Source organism: Macaca nemestrina, chromosome 2 (genome assembly GCF_043159975.1).
Source record: "Macaca nemestrina isolate mMacNem1 chromosome 2, mMacNem.hap1, whole genome shotgun sequence".
Taxonomy (NCBI): domain Eukaryota; kingdom Metazoa; phylum Chordata; class Mammalia; order Primates; family Cercopithecidae; genus Macaca; species Macaca nemestrina.
Window position 1 is genome coordinate 132,820,795 of NC_092126.1, and position 14,946 is coordinate 132,835,740.

Sequence of the window (14,946 nt, forward strand, 5' to 3'; positions counted from 1 at the left end):
GGCCCGGTTCCTAACAGGCCATGGACTGGTAGCAGCCTGTGCCCAGGGATTGGGGACCCCTGGTTTAAGAGCATTCAATAAAGGATGAATGTAAAGCATTTGTCACAAACCCTAGCATCCAAAGACTCTCTTAATGTTATTCTCCACACTAATGGTTGCCATGTTGCTTCTTAAATTCATATAATTATATCTATTTTTAGATTCTCTCCTTTGCTCTGGGTGGCTGTTCAAGTTTTACATAGTTCCATAACATTTAATCACTGTTCATTACAGTATGTGTCAATATCTGATAGGATAAATGCTTTAATTTTCCATATGAATCTTTGACATTCTCTTATTTTCAAAGAAATTTTAAATTAATCTTGTCAAGTTTAAAAAAAGAAATAATAATTTGTCTTCCTCTTTGCAACCATAGCACATTTCTATTGAAATAACTTTTTTTTCAATTTGTTTTAGAAATGGGGTCACCCAGTCTAAAGTGGAGTGGTACAATCACTGCTTACTGTAACATCAAACTCATGTGCTCAAGAGATCCTTTGGCCTCAGCCTTCTGAGTAGCTGGGACTACAGGCACGGGTCACCATGCCTGGCTAATGAAATCACTTTATTGTGATCATAAAGTTTTGTAATATACCTACAAATATCACACACATTCCATGTGAGGATTACTATTCAGTATTTTACATTTTGCTATACAAATTTAGCAAATGCTTTTTTTCATCTATTATCTGTTTATTATCATGTAGGATTATTACTACTTTTAGTGTATTTAACTTGTAACCAATGTCTCACTGAAGCTATAATGTTAACAAGTTTTAGCTAATTTATATCCATTTTCTAGGCTTACAGTAAAATTGTCTCCAAATAATATTTTCATGTAGTTCTTTGCAATGTGCATGATTTATCTGGTTGCATTACATGAAACAGATATTATATCTTACTGCATACCTCTTGTTTGTTTTTGTTTTTGTTTTCTTTGAAAGCAGACATTTTTAAATTTTCATTTTATTTATTTATTTATTTGAGATGGAGTCTCCCTCTGTCGCCCAGGCTGGAGCGCAGTGGCGCAATCTCGGCTCACCACAATCTCCGCCTCCTGGGATCAAGCAATTCTCCTGCCTCAGCCTCCTGAATAGCTGGGACTACAGGCATGCGCCACCATGCCCGGCTAATTTTTGTATTTTAAGTAGAGACGGGGTTTCACTATGTTGGCCAGGCTGGTCTCGAACTCTTGACCTTTTGATCAGCCCGCCTCGGCTTCCCAAAGTGCTGGGATTACAGGCATGAGCCACCGCGCCTGCCCTATTTCTATTTTTTTAAAAACAGAGTCTCACTCTGTCACCCAGGCTGGAGTGCAGTGGCGCAATATTGGCTCACTGCAACCTCTGCCTCCCAGGTTCAAGCGATTCTCATGCCTCAGCCTCTTGAGTAGCTGGGATTTCAGGTGCCTGCCACCATGCCCAGCTAATTTTTGTATTTTTAATAGAGATGAGTTTTCACCATGTTGGCCAGGCTAGTCTTGAACTCCTGGCCTCAAGTGATCCACCCACCTCGGCCTCCCAAAATGCGAGGATTACAGGCATGAACCACCACGCCCGGCTTATAAGTTGGTTTGGATCGACTTTTTGGCAGAGTCTACTAAGGCTTAACATACATATGCACTATGGCTCAGCAATTTTCTCCTAAGTATACACCTAGCAGACATGTTTGCATATGTCCACGCAAAGACAGGCACTAGGATCTTCAAGGCAGTGCTATTTGTAATAATCAAATACTGCAAGGTATACAAATGTCTATTTTATTTATTTATTTATTTATTTATTTATTTATTTTATTTTTTTTTTTTTTTGAGACGGAGTTTCGCACTTGTTGTCCAGGCTGGAGTGCAATGGCATGATCTCGGCTCACCACAACCTCCACCTCCCAGGTTCAAGTGATTCTCCTGCCTCACCCTCCCTAGTAGCTGGGATTACAGGCATGTGCCACTGTGCCTGGCTAATTTTGTATTTTTAGTAGACCTGGGGTTTCTCCATGTTGGTGAGGGTGGTCTCAAACTCCTGACCTCAGGTGATCCGCCCGCCTCAGCCTCCCAAAGTGCTGGGATTATAGGCGTGAACCACCGCACCTGGTCCACAAATGCCTATTAATAAGTAAATAAAGCTTGGTATATTCATACTGTATACTACTATTCAGCAGTGAAAATGAACAAGCTGGGCACAGCTACATACGAGAATATGAATGAATCTCAAAACATAATTTGAGTAAAAACAGCCAGACGATAAAAGAATACATACTGTATGATCCCTGTCATACAAAGTTCAAAGTCAGCCACAACTACGAAATGCTGTTAAAAGCAATAGTAGGCCGGGTGCGGTGGCTCACACTTGATCACCTGAGGTCAGGAGTTCTAGACCAGCCTGACCAAAATGGTGAAACCCCATCTCTACTAAAAATAAAAAAATTAGCCAGGCGTGGTGGCAGGCAGCTGTAGTCCCAGCTACTCAGGAGGCTGAGACAGGAGAATTGCTTGAACCCAGGAGGTGGAGGTTGCAGTGAGCCGAGATCATGCCACTGCACTCCAACCTGGGCAACAGAGCGAGACTCCGTTTCAAATAAATAAATAAAATAAAAAAGCAATGGTAGCAGACAGAATAAGGACTGGAAGAGAAACTGTGAGGGGCTTCTCGGGTGCCAGTAATCTTCTGTTTCCTTGATGTTGATGCTAGTTATATGCACCTTTTTTTTTTTTTTTTTTTTTGAGACAGGGTCTTTTTCTGTCACTCAGGCTAGAGTGCAGTGGTACTATCATAGCTCACTGCATCTTTGAACTCCTGGGCTCAAGTGATCTTCCCACCTTAGTCTTCCAAATAGCTGGGTCTAAAGGTGTGTGCCACCATGCCTGGCTAATTTTTCATTTTTATGTTTTGTAGAGACAGGATCTTGCTATGTTGCCCAGGCTGGTCTTGAACTCCCGGGCTTAAGCAATCCACCCGCCTTGGCCTCCCAAAGTGCTAAGATTGCAGACATGAGCCACTGTACCCAGCCTATATGCACTTTTCAATATGTATTTTATTCTTTAATACAAAGTTAAGAAACAACTCCTGATCTTACTTGTATCCTTTTCCATCTGACTGAATGGCAACCCCATTCCTTTTTTTTTTTTTTTTTGAGACAGAGTCTCCCTCTGTTGCCCAGGCTGGAGTGCAGTGGCATGCTCTTGGCTCACTGCAACCTCTGCCTCCTAGGTTCAAACGATTCTCATGTCGCAGCCTCCTGAGTACCTGGGATTACAGCACACACCACCACACCCTGCTAATTTTTTGTTGCTGTTGTTTGTTTGTTTGTTTTTTGTTTTTTGTTTTTTTGAGATGGAGTCTTGCTGTGTCACCCAGGCTGGAGTGTAGTGGCACAATCTTGGCTCGCTGCAAGCTCCGCCTCCCAGGTTTACGCCATTCTCCTGCCTCAGCCTCCGAGTAGCTGGGACTACAGGCACCTGCCACCACACCTGGCTAATTTTGTTTTTGTATTTTTAGTAGAGACGGGGTTTCACCGTGTTAGCCAGGATGGTCTCGATCTCCTGACCTTGTGATCCACCCATCTCAGCCTCCCAAAGTGCTGGGATTACAGGCATGAGCCACCGTGCCCGGCCTAATTTTTGTATTTCTAGAGACGGGGTTTTGCCACGTTGGCCAGGCTGGTCTTGAACTCCTGGCCTCAAGTGATCCGCCCACCTCAGCCTCCCAAAGTGGCCACCCCATTCTTAATCGCTTAGATCCAAGACCTCCATTGGCATTACTGGACACAGAGTTGGGCAGTGAGCAATCTGCACAACTGTATTTGGTGCCTCTGTTTATATCTCCTAATACATTATACATATTATTTATTTTCTTTAGTGTCTGATGCCCTACCTGGTGTCACCCCTGCCTAGTAGGTATAGTTCTTAAGGGCACGAATTGTTATCTGTTTTTGCCACAGTTGTAGCTCCAGAAGCTAGAACACTCCCTGGCACACCGCAGGTGTTCAGTATTTGTAGAAGAGCAACTGAAAGAGTAATGAAGTAAAAAGTTGGTGGGGGTATTTATAACTTTCTTTTTAAAAAGGGAATGCTTCTTGTGTTTCTCGATTCCCTATAGATTTGATTTGCCCTGATTTTCAGCTCAGAGTAAGGGACCCCAGGTTTTTGAACTGTGAGGACATAGCCGAGGTTTCACCATCTATGAGAACTGTAAGCACAGTACCTAGACAGCAATTCTAGATATGTGTATGACACTACATACAAAGAGGTGTTAGATGTCAAAACATCATTTACTCTTCTGGATTTATTTTCTACAAAAGTAGCAGGAAAATAAATAATATCTATGTAATACTTCATGGAGTTTTGAGGACAAACAAAAATGAGACATAAAGATGCTTTGAAAAAGTAAAAAGCATTACAAAAAAACAAACAAATACAGGTATTTTTGTGGGTGTATATCACAGTTTCAAAGACATGAGCATTATGACCAAAGTATCTGGGCAGACCGCTTCTCAGAAACTTGATCACAATGAAGATAGGAGCAAACGGAGAGACAGAAAGTTTGTCACATGTGAATTAATGCTCAGTCGTGGGAGGATAATACAAATATACAGATATGAAAATGAGAAAGGAGAGAAAACTAGGCCAGACCATACTTTCCCCAGGTACCAGCCCAGGTATGGTTTGTGCAATGTCATAAAAGAAAGAAGTGAGGCCAGACATAGTGGTTCAAGTGGTTCATGCCTGTAAACCCAGCACTTTGGGAGGCCTAGGCGGAAGGATTGCTTGAGCACAGTAGCTCTAGACCAGCCTGGGCAACATAGTGAGACCCTCTTGCTACAAAAAAAAATTTTAAAAAAATCCAGACTTGATGGCGTGCACCTGTAGTCCCAGCTACTCGGGAGGCTGATGAGGGAGAATCATTTGAGCCTGGGAAGTTGAGGCTACAGTGAGCTGTGATTGCACCACTGCACTCCAACCTGGGTGACAGAGTGAGACCTTGTCTCAAAAACAAAACAAAACAAAACAAAAAAAAACCTCAAAAGTGATGAGGACAAGCCATAAGAACACAGGATTTGACTTAAAGAGGATTCTGTTGGGCAAAGTGGGAGCATCAAAATGAATGACAGAGAGGAATTTTTTTTTTTTTTTTTTTTTGAGATGGAGCAGCCTTTCGCCCAGGCTGGAGTGCAGTGGCACAATCTCGGCTCACTGCAACCTCTGCCTCCCAGGTTCACGTGATTCTCCTGCCTCAGCCTCCCAAGCAGCTGGAATTACAGGCACCTCCACCACGCCTGGCTAATTTTTGTATTTTCAGTAGAGACGGGGTTTTGCCACGTTGGCCAGGCTGGTCTCGAACTCCTGACCTCAGGTGATCCACCCACCTCAGCCTCCCAAGGTGCTGGGATTACAGGCATGAGCCACCGTGCCTGGCCTGAAAAATATTTTTAAAAAATAAAGATGGAGAAGAAGGAAAAATTATTCTTTACATATGAATGCTAACTAAGAAATGTTGAAGGTGATTCAATTAGAAATTTACCTTTTGCAATGACCATAGTACTAACTGACTTAGGCAAGATCACCACTGGAGGCCGAGATCATTGGGTCAAAGACTGTTAAGAAACAGGATGGTGGGCCGGGCGTGGTGGCTCATGCCTGTAATCCCAGCACTTTGGGAAGCCAAGGCGGGTGGATCATGAGGTCAGGAGATTGAGACCATCCTGGCTAACAAAGTGAAACCCCATCTCTACTAAAAATACAAAAAACTAGCCGGGCGTGCTGGCGGGCGCATGTAGTCCCAGCTACTCGTGAGGCTGAGGCAGGAGACTGGTGTAAACCCAGGAGGTGGAGCTTGCAGTGAGCCGAGATCGTGCCACTGCACTCCAGCCTGGGCAACAGAGTGAGACTCTGTCTCAAAAAAAAAAAAAAAAAGAAAAAGAAAAAAAAGAAAAAAAGAAAGAAACAGGATGGTCGAGTAGCCTCAAAGTGTCAATTCCAGAAAACTTAATTACAAAGGAAAAGGTGACTTCAGAATAACCTGGCAGATACCACCTTAACTCAAACAAGACAGACTGACATCGCATACCTCTTTGTGAGATGCAACTGAGGCCATTTCATCATCTATAGAGTGTTCCTGCATTAGAAAATTATTAGACTAGTGATTCTCAAACTTTGGTGTATTGCAGATACCTGGAGAACTAATAAAGAATACAGAGCCCCAGGCTCATCAAAGTATTAATAGGATAGAAAGAGATAGGACAGGGTGTAGGTCTCTGTGTTTTCCATAAGTTCCCAGATGTTTCTGCTTCAAGTCCAACATGACGTGTGTTTGGAACCAGTGAGTTAGAGAAATCCATATTTCACAAATTGAGAGATCTTCTGCAAGACAGCTGCCCTGTACTCTTCAGAAATACCAGTGTAATAAAAGCCAAAGGAAGACTGCTCCTGATGATAAAGGGGACTTCAGAGGTATGCCCACTAAATGCAATGTGTGACCCTGAATTGGCTCCGGGACCAGAAAAGGGTAGGAAAGACTAGAAATAACATTAGCTATCAGAGCAATTTGAATAAAGACTGTATATTAAACACAGTTGGTGAACTATGGTTATTAATTTCATAAAACTCTAACCTCCACATGAGCAGAGATATCTTTAACTCACCACTGCACACCCAGCACCTATATAGTGCTTAGCACATAGAAAATATTTAATACATATATATATGTGTGTGTGTGTGTGTATATATGTGTATATATGTGTGTATATATTACTGGCATGCACCACCACACCTGGCTAATTTTTGTACTTTTAGTAGAGACAGGGTTTCATCATGTTGGTCAGGCTGGTCTCACACTTGTGGTCTCAAGTGATCCTCCTGCCTTGGCCTCCCAAAGTGCTGGGATTACAGGCATGAGCCACTGTGCCTGGCCTAATACATATTTTTAAGTGAATTAATCTATACCTTTTAAAAAACTAAACCTTTTGATGACAACGTTCTACCAGAAGATGCTGCAAAACATATCATCAGGACTATGAGCTTTCCTCCCAATTCTTATTTTTACTTTTCTCCTATTCTGAAGTCTTGAGGCTCTACTTCATTCCCTCTAAGACCAGGAAGAATGAGACTGTCACAAGGTCAAATACCAGAGACTGGCTCCACCGTTCTGCCAATATCTGAATCCTTCTTACAAACTTTTGTGCCAACACATTTTCAAAGCGAAGGAGTGAGTGTTGATGAGACTGCCCTGGAAATGAGAGGTGTGGTGATCTATGGCTAAATTGTTAGGCGATGCAAGACAGGCAGGTAGCCTAAATAGGTCAGGCTCTGCCAATAGGCACGGAGGTTCCAGGGCACCCACATCTAATACATATACAGGGAGACAATTGGAGAACAGATGAATAACCAGTATTAAACAAACACTTGGAACCAAGCTCTCAACTTCTGTACTTACCCTTCCACATTATAAGATTACATACACAGCAGACTTTAATTACAGCATTCTAATTGCTTAAACGCACCCTGGCACCAATGTACAATGACAATTTGAATTAGTAGCAGCAGGGCGTTCTGATGGAAAACTATTTTTTCTCTATTTAGAAAAAAGAAAAAAATGCAAGGTGCTTACAAGATAATCAATGATTTTAGAGGAAGAAAGGATGAATGAGGAGGAAGAAAATTATGGTCATGAAGTTAAAATTAAGCCTTTGACTAAAGAAGGCCTGGTAAAGTAGGTATCCTATCTGGCTGTTTTGCATGAGTAAATATGCAGAGATACTTTTATTTTCAGGATTATATCATCCATGTAATTGAACTGCTCATTTATTACTTTTTTTTTTTTTTTTTTTTTTTTTTTGAGACGGAGCAGCCTTTCGCCCAGGCTGGAGTGCAGTGGCAACCTCTGCCTCCCAGGTTCACGTGATTCTCCTGCCTCAGCCTCCCAAGCAGCTGGGATTACAGGCACCTGCCACCACGCCTGGCTAATTTTTGTATTTTTAGTAGAGATGGGGTTTACCCATCTCTAGGGTAATACCATGTTTAAAATATTTTCACCAATATTCTTCTTTTATGTTATAATATAAGGTCAAAACAAACAAACAAAAAACAATTCTCCTGCCTCCCGGGTTCAAGCGATTCTCCTGCCTCAGCCTTGTGAGTAGCTGGGATTACAGGCATGCGCCACCACACCCAGCTAATTTTTGTATTTTTAGGAGAGATGAGGTTTCTCCATGTTGGTCAGGTTGGTCTTGAACTCCTGACCTCGGGTGACCCACCCGCCTCGGCCTCCAAAGTGTTGGGATTACAGGCGTGAGCCACCGTGCCTGGCAGATGAGAACATTTTATAACATAGTCCTCTTGGGAATTTTAGAATAATATCATCAATAACTACAAAAACAAGAAACATTTATTAAGTGCTTATTATCGGTTCCAAGAGCTTTGGATATATATTAATTCATGAGTCCTGTGAGAAGGTAATGTTATCACCCTCCCGCTTCACAGGTGGGGAGACTGAAGCTTGGGAAGACAGAATAGGCTGTTGCTTAAAGCCACCCAGCCTGTAGGTGATGGAGCTGAGATTTAAAGCTGGACAGTTAGGAATCCCCTACTTCTGATACCCACTTCCCCCATGTCATGCATCAAGCCAAACTATGGATTGTCTCTCCAAGGGGTATATAAACAATCCTGGCTGGTGTCCAACACCCATGAACTACTGACTTCACTTCAACCAAGAGTAAACTGTACTCTTTTTTGTTTGTTTGTTTTGAGACAGGGTCTCGCTCTGTCACTTAGGCTGGAGTGCAGTGGCATGATCTCGGCTCAAGCAATTCTCATGCCTCAGCCTCCCAAGTAGCTGGGACTGCAGGTGTGCACCACCACACTTGGCTAATTTTTGTATTTTTAGTAGAGACAGGGTTTCGCCATGTTGGACAGCCTGGTCTTGAACTCCTGGCCTAAAGTGATCTGCCCGCCTCCCAAAGTGCTGGGATTACAGGTGTGAACCGCCGTGCCCAACCTCATGTATTCTTTATAAATTTAAAATTGTAACCATTTGTGACTCATTTAACAAGTTTCCCTGAAATGGATATCTCTATGTCTTTTTCTTTCCTTTCCTTTCCTTTCCTTTTCTTCCTTCCTTCCTTCCTTCCTTCCTTCCTTCCTTCCTTCCTTCCTTCCTTCCTTCCTTCCTTATTTATTTATTTTATTTACTTTTTTTTTAGAGACGGATTCTTGCTGTCACCTAGGCTAGAGTGCAGTGGCATGATCATAGCTCACTGCAGCCTCAACCTGCAGGCTCAAGCAATCCTCCTGCCTTGGGCTACAGCGTAGCCAGGACTACAGGTGCATGTCACCAAACCCAGCTCTCTCAGTCTATTTCTTAATAAATCGACCTTGCAAAGATTCCCCAAAATAGCACTCATCTTAGGCCGACTTAATTATGAAATGGAAGTCTTCAATTCACTCAATTTCTTCTTTAAAAAATATAAAGATAGCCCTTCAAACCTCCTCCTTAGGCCTCTTAAGCATGTGAAGCACTGCAGGAAGGAAAATGACATCTGCTTCTACTGTGGGTGAAAAAAATAGATGACAGAGAGATGACAGATGAACAGATAAATAGGTAGAAAGATGGACAGAAATAGTTGGTATGGATAAGTTTGGTTTTGTAAGTTTCTTTGCCATATTTCTTTTGAAATACAAGATTTGTGTCTTTAAGGAAATCAACCAAGCGTTTTCTTCTTTTATTTTTTTTTGAGACGGAGTCTCGCTCTGTCGCCAGGCTGTAGTGCAGTGGTGGGATCTCGGCTCACTGCAACCTCCACATCCTAGGTTCAAGCAATTTTCCTGCCTCAGCCTCCTGAGTAGCTGGGACTACAGGCGCCCACCACCATGACCACCTAATTTTTCTATTTTTAGTAGAGACAGGGTTTCACTATGTTGGCCAGGATGGTCTTGCTCTCTTGACCTCATGATCCGCCCACCATGGCCTCTCAAAGTGCTGGGATTACAGGTATGAGCCACTGTGCCCAGCCCCAACCAAGCATTTTCAAAAGCAGGAAACATACAAAGAAATTTGATTTATTTTACAAAACTGAAAAAATATATTATGAAATGTTTTCATTCACTGGTACTCAAATTCCTAGCTTATAAAATTTGATATTTTCAGCTGAATGGACCATCTGCCTCCTCCACTTTCCTTTCAAGCATTTATCATAGTATTTTTATATGACTTTTTCTGAGTCACAATTTAGCTGTAATGCAATTCTTGTAGCCCATTTCTGAGGCGATGGTGTACCAAAAATATCAGTAGTAGGCTTAAATGTTTTAGGATAATTCATATTAAATCACACCATTATGAAATACAGGTCTTCCAACTGGATTTTTAGTAGCTTGTCTTGATGTATTCCACAAATAGAGTGTCTACTTGGGCTGGCGATATACCAGTGAACAAATAATTCAGCCTTTGTAAATTTACCCTGGCTAGTGCCAAGCTGGAGGGCATTTTCCTTGTCCTCTGCTTTATGACTATGTCCTTGTACATCTTTGGGCCTCAGTTTTTTATCTATGAAAAGGAGGAAAATGATCTTCTCCTTTACCCTCTCAGGGAGGTGACAGCCAAAGAACACAGCACGATGAAAAGGCCCTGAGGACGTGGGATTAAAGATGACAAGTATAACGAGCTATTATTATGAAAACTTTGATTTTCACAAACGCACAAGGCAGTGTATATCTGAATGCTCACAGGTTAAGACAAACATAATTTGAATGTCAGAAAAACATATGTGGAAAACCACATGAAATAGAGGTAGGTGAAATATTCATTATAAAACTTTCAAAAGTCCTTTAAAATATAATAATAGGCTGGGCACAGTGGCTCAGGCCTGTAATCCCAGCACTTTGGGAGGCCAAGGTGGGTGGATCACCAGAGGTCAGGAGTTCAAGACCAGCCTGGCCAACATGGTGAAACCCCATACCTACCAAAAGTACAAAAAAATTAGCTGGGCATGGTGGTGGGCGCCTGTAATCCCAGCTGCTCGGGAGGCTGAGGCAGGAGAATTGCTTGAATCTGGGAGGCGGAGGTTGCAGTGAGCAGAGATTGTGCCACTGTACTCAAGCCTGGGTGACAGAGTGAGACATCGTCTCAAAAAATAAAATAAAATAAAGTAATAGATTTATTCTTCCTTGTGGACTGGCTAGTCTTCAAACCAGCTCTGACGTTTAGTGTAGTGACTTTACTTGATCAATATCAGTCTTCTGATGATTAGTTATCATAAGAGGTACATTCACAAGTCTTTTATTTTATTTATTTATTTGAGACAGAATCTCGCTCTGTTTGCCCAGGCTGGAGTGTAGGGGTATGATCTTGGCAAACTGCAACCTCTGCCACCTGGGTTCAAGTGATTCTCCTGTTTCAGCCTCCTGAGTAGCGGGAACTACAGGCATGCATCACCATGCTCAGCTAATTTATTGTTTTTAGTAGAGATGGCTAAATTTTGTATTTCTAGGTTTCAACATGTTGGCCAGGCTGGTCTCGAACTCCTGGCCTCAGGTGATCCACCAGCCTTGGCCTCCCAAAGTGCTGGGACTACAGGCATAAGCCACTGCACCCGGCCCATTCACAAGTCTTAATACAGAACTTACAGCTTACAACGTTCGATTTCTGTTACTGATCCTTTAAATTATTTCTAAATCTTGAAATGAGTTGAGGATTAAAACACATATACTCATATGCGTGTACACACACACAGACACACACACACACACACTTTCACATATGCAAACACTTTGAAATCCCAAATGCTAAAACTCAGCCAGGTTAGCAGATATTCTGAATGTATTTTAGTTCTTGGTACTACTAAAATTGTTGGTTGCTGAACTACATGGAATAATTCCAGGACAAGAACCATAAAAGTGATGCTGACAGTAATGGACAGGTTACAGAAAAATATGCTTCATGTTCTGTTCAGTTAAAGTGTGCTGAAACTAATCCTCTTATCTCAAGGCATTATAAATATGGATAGTAATGGGTCTTTCCATGAATGTGTGCTTTAAAAGTCTCTTTGCCATAAACAGGCAGCTAGAACGCTACAAAAGCATCAAAATATCTTCCTAAGTTTTAGGAGAACTCTTCTCAGAAACAGTCACATTTTGATTATTCAGAAGCTCTTTATTGACTTTGGGAATTCGTTTTTCCAATTTTTCTTCCATTCTTTCTTTGGTGCTGCCTACATGGTAATTTTAGCTCTAGGAAAAAGAAAGAAGGAAAGTCAACTATATTCAGGGCAGTTTGGCTGAATGGTTGGGATGGGAACCTATACCGGAAGACTTGGCTAGAATGAGGTTTCATGATCAACTGAATTCCCTTAATGTAGTATATGCTCAATGTCCCTCTCTCCTGGAGGCAATCAAAAGTTGATGACTTATTTCTTTGGAATTCTAAGAAAAAATGTTTGAATCTAACAGCATAGAAGTATGTCAATCTATCATTGCAACTAACTTTACAGTGATTTTCCTAAATGTCTCCAAAAGACGCTTAGAGCAAGGATGGCAGCAGAGGTTATAACAGATATGCTGAGACTCCTGTGCTTTAAAATCTGATCATGCACTGCTAAAATTGTATTCTGATAGGTTCAGCATATTAAATTTCAAGGTTATAAGTATAGTATCAACTCTGGAAATTGAATTTAGAAACAGTAGCTCCACCTTAGGGAGAGAAAACAGAGTAAGATTGAAAGCTGAAAATGTCTAATTTTATGGTTGTTACTCAGAATTGATTTTTAATTTGGCTTGATCTTTTCACAAGCCTATTTTGCAAAATTTGATCAATTTAGTTACTAGTGTAAACTACATTTATTTTGCTCACTTGACAAATATTTACTGCGGGCCTATAGTGCATGCCAGGTTCTGTGCCAGTGTTTGGGAGATAAAGATGAACCCTGGTCTTACGAGTTAGTGTAATTGCGGGGAGTGACTGATGCATAAAGGAACAATTCAACGTAATAGAAACAATTAGAAGAATTATTTAAAGAATGTTTTGGAGGTGGAAAGAATTTAACCCCCTGTAGGAAATGGTGGTAGTAGACAATGAAAAAAAAAAAAGAATTTCTTAAGGGGCAGAGACTCGAGCTGAATTCAAAAGGATGGGTGGAAATTTGCCAAATGAAAATAAAGGGAGATGGGAAGGCGTTCAGTAGAAGGACAAGTATATCAAAAAGGCATGGAGGCTTGAGAAAGACAAGGATGCATCATCAGGGAAGGAGGGGTTATTTCAGTATGACCACAGTGGGAGTGTGAAAAGAGCCCAGAGTGATAAGCTAGGGCTTGCATGTCCTATGAAGGGGCTTGCTACACAATAGCAGTGGTAATAATAGCAAAAATATAAATAGCAAAACGGAGTCAGACACTCTTTTATATAGTTTGCATACATGTTAACTCATCCACTGAGGTAGAAACTGTTATTATTCTCACTTTAAAATTGATGAAACAAACTCTTAAAAATATAAGTATGATGCCCAGGACAGAGCTAAGGCCAGACTCCCCACTCCTCCATTATGCACCTCCTCTGTAGCTGGCAGGGGCTGGCTAAGATGTTAAACAGGGAAGATGGCTAAGTCTTGTTGATTTCACATTCTAAAATGCCTCCATTCTGCCATCTATTTGTTGATTCTTTATTATTTTATTTTTATTTTATTTTATTTTTGAAATGAAGTCTCGCTCTGTCACCCAGGCTGCAGTGCAGTGGCACCATCTCAGATCACTGCAACCTCTGCTTCCCCAGTTCAAGCAATTCTCCTGCTTCAACCTCCCAAGTAGCTGGGACTACAGGTGCAGGCTACCACGCCTGGCTAATTTTTGTATTTTTAGTAGATACGGGGTGACACTATGTTGGCCAGGCTCGTCTCGTACTCCTGGCCTCAAGTGATCCACCTGCCTTAGCCTTCCAAAGTTCTTGGATTACAGGCATGAACCACTGAACCCAGCCTATTTGTTGATTCTTTAATCATTCACTCCTTCATTTACCCATTCAATAACCTTTTATCTAACATCTAGGTCCTACAGATTCCTACATAAAGGAAACCTGGTCCCAGTCTCACTGTGCTAGTTTATATTTAATGAAATTAAAATGTGAATTTTCAAGGCCTTCCTATACTCTTTCCCCAGGCTGCATACTGATTCTTAAAACAGAAGAACATATGGCATGAGGATGAAGAGTGGACAAGAGGTCAAAGTAGCTGAAATATATAAAATGCTAAAAGTGTAACAAAACTGATCTCAACCAAGCAATTGATCTCAACCAAACAAAAATGTATGCACAAAAGAAATATGTCAAAATAATACAATTTATGCTGTAATATTGAGATTATGGATCTTTTTGATTTGTTGTACTTTTCTGCATTTTCTAAATGTTCTACGATTACTAAGTATTACCTTTACAATAGGAAAAAACTGCAAGTTGTCTTTAGTAGCAAGCCTTTTGCTGTTCTAGATAAGGCAATCGGAAATTTTCAACATTCACTGAGTTTTATCCAGTGAGAAAAATGCCCAAGTGTTTTTGTAATGGATGAAAAGTGATAAGCAAAACGCTTTTATTCTCTCTCTCTCTCTCTTTTTTTTTTTTTTGAGACAAGTTCTCACTCTGTTATCCAGGCTGGAATACAGTGGCACAATCATGGTTCACTGCAGCCTTGACCTCATGGATTCAAGTGGTCCTCCTGCCTCACCATCCCAAGTAGCTAGGACCACAGGCATGTACTACCACACCCAGCTAGTTTTTAAATTTTTTGTAGAGACAGGGTCTCACTATATTGCCGGGGGTGGTCTTGAACTCCTAGGCTCAAGTGATCCACCTGCCTCAGCCTCCCAAAATGCCAGAATTACAGGTGTCATCTACCATGCCCAGCCATTTTTATTATCTTGATACAGCTTTGAAGAGGTAA

At 41.4% G+C, this 14,946-nt stretch overlaps 1 protein-coding gene across 5 annotated transcripts in view; it reads right to left on the reverse strand.

Annotated features, from left to right (window-relative positions):
- Positions 1–14,946, reverse strand: part of LOC105483959 (FERM domain containing 4B) — a 364,588-nt gene that overhangs the window by 93,551 nt on the left and 256,091 nt on the right. The gene's annotated exons all lie outside the window — the stretch shown is intronic.